This window comes from Geospiza fortis, unplaced genomic scaffold (assembly GCF_000277835.1).
Source record: "Geospiza fortis unplaced genomic scaffold, GeoFor_1.0 scaffold4, whole genome shotgun sequence".
In the NCBI taxonomy this organism is placed as follows: Eukaryota; Metazoa; Chordata; class Aves; order Passeriformes; family Thraupidae; genus Geospiza; species Geospiza fortis.
In genome coordinates, this window is record NW_005054475.1 from 840,438 (window position 1) to 842,329 (window position 1,892).

The 1,892-nt window shown below is 49.3% G+C and overlaps 1 protein-coding gene across 1 annotated transcript in view; it reads right to left on the reverse strand.

The window, feature by feature from the left end:
• MFAP2 (microfibril associated protein 2) overlaps positions 1 to 1,892 on the reverse strand; it is a 15,201-nt gene that overhangs the window by 930 nt on the left and 12,379 nt on the right. The window lies entirely within an intron of this gene.

Here is a 1,892-nt window from a genome sequence, read left to right on the forward strand (position 1 = left end):
GACAGCCTGGGGGACACGGCCCGGGGGACACAGCCCGCAGGGACACGGGGACACGGCCCGGGGGACACAGCCCCAGGGGACACGGCCTGGCCCCACAGTCTCCCCTCCCTCCCTCCCTCCTGCAGATCACGCTGCTCAAGGAGCAGGAGCTGCAGCGACATCCCACTGGAACTTAGGGAATTCCAGGAATTCCGGGACATCCGCAGGGACCGGCACAGCTCCGGCATGGGAGGATCCATCCCTGATCCCCAAATCCATAGCAGACCCCGTCACAGCTCCAGGATGGGAGGATCCATCCCCATCCCCATCCCTGATCCCCAAATCCACAGCAGCTCCGCTCAGGGGTGAGGGGGATCCAGCCCCGTCCCTGTGCTCCAATCCCACAGCGATTTTTGTCTCCTCATTCCCTTTTCTCCAGGAAAAAGCTGCACTTTTCCCACCAGCTGACCAAATTTGTCTATTTTTGATACAATCTGGGACCTCATGGATGGTTTACTCATTTTCCTGTTGCAGTTTTTAATGGAAAAATGGGGAATATTCCCTTGTTTTAGCCCCAGAAGACCCAACTGATTTATTCCCCTCCAGCCTTCCAAGCCCCGCCCTCACCCCATCCTAATTTTTCCCCTTTTTCTAACAAAAAACTCCCTGGATTTGTGTTTTTGAAGGATTTTTTTTAGGAACTAGCAGGGTTTTTATATGGAATTTTTTGGGAATGGGGGTTTTTACTGGTGCTCCCGAGGGTGGGAAAGCCATGGGAAGGGAGGTGGTGGCTCTTACCCCTCCACAGTCCCAGCTGGAATAAACGTGAAAAATCCAAACTGGGAGTTCTGAGGGATTTTTTTGGGGGGGAATTTGGCATTTTGGGAATGCCCAAATTTGGGTTGGGTTGAATGAGGTCCCTAAATAATAATGAATAATAAGAATAATGAACAATAAATAGAAATAAGCAATAATTAAAACCCAATAATGATAATTAATAATGAAGAGTAAAGGATAAAAGATCGTAATAAACAGCAAATAATGATGAGGATAAAGCTGCACCCTATAGATGAGAGAGAAGCTCTGGGGGGAAATTCACCCTATAGAGGGGAAATGCACCCTATAGATGAAAAATTCATCCTATAGAGGGGAGATTCACCCTATAGATAAAAAATTCACCCTATAGAGGGGAAATTCACCTTACAGAGGAGTAATTAATCCTACAGAGGGGAAATTCACTGTGAGACTCTACCCACCACCCTTCTATAGGGGAACTGGGCAACACCCCAAAGCCGGCCCCAAACCCAGCCCAAACCCCTTTATTGTCTGTATGTGACCCAGACCTTACCCCAAACATTTCCCTACTGTGCATCTTCCTATAGGAACTGCCCCAAATCCCCTAACTGCCACCCCAAAATCGACCATTTTACACCCCAAAGCCCCCTAAACACCCCAAATCATCCTACACCTTGTGTGCAGCACCGGGAGTTGTTCAAATTGTCAGAATCCGCCCCAAAATCGGGAATAACCCCAAAGGAAGGAGCTGGGAACCCAGAAATTGGGAATAATCCCAAAGGATGGAGACGGGAACCCAGAAATCAGGAATAACCCCAAAGGAAGGAGCCAGGAGCCCAGAAATTGGGAATAATCCCAAAGGAAGGAGATGGGAGCCCAGAAATTCGGAATAACCCCAAAGGAAGGAGCCAGGAGCCCAAAAATCTGGAATAACCCCAAAGGAAGGAGCCGGGAGCCCAAAATTTGGAATAATCCTGAAGGAAGGAGCTGGGAACCCAAAAATCAGGAATAACCCCAAAGGAAGGAGCCGGGAGCTCAAAAATCGGGAATAACCCCAAAGGAAGGAGCCGGGAGCCCAGAAATTTGGAATAACCCCAAAGGAAGGAGCCGGGAACCCA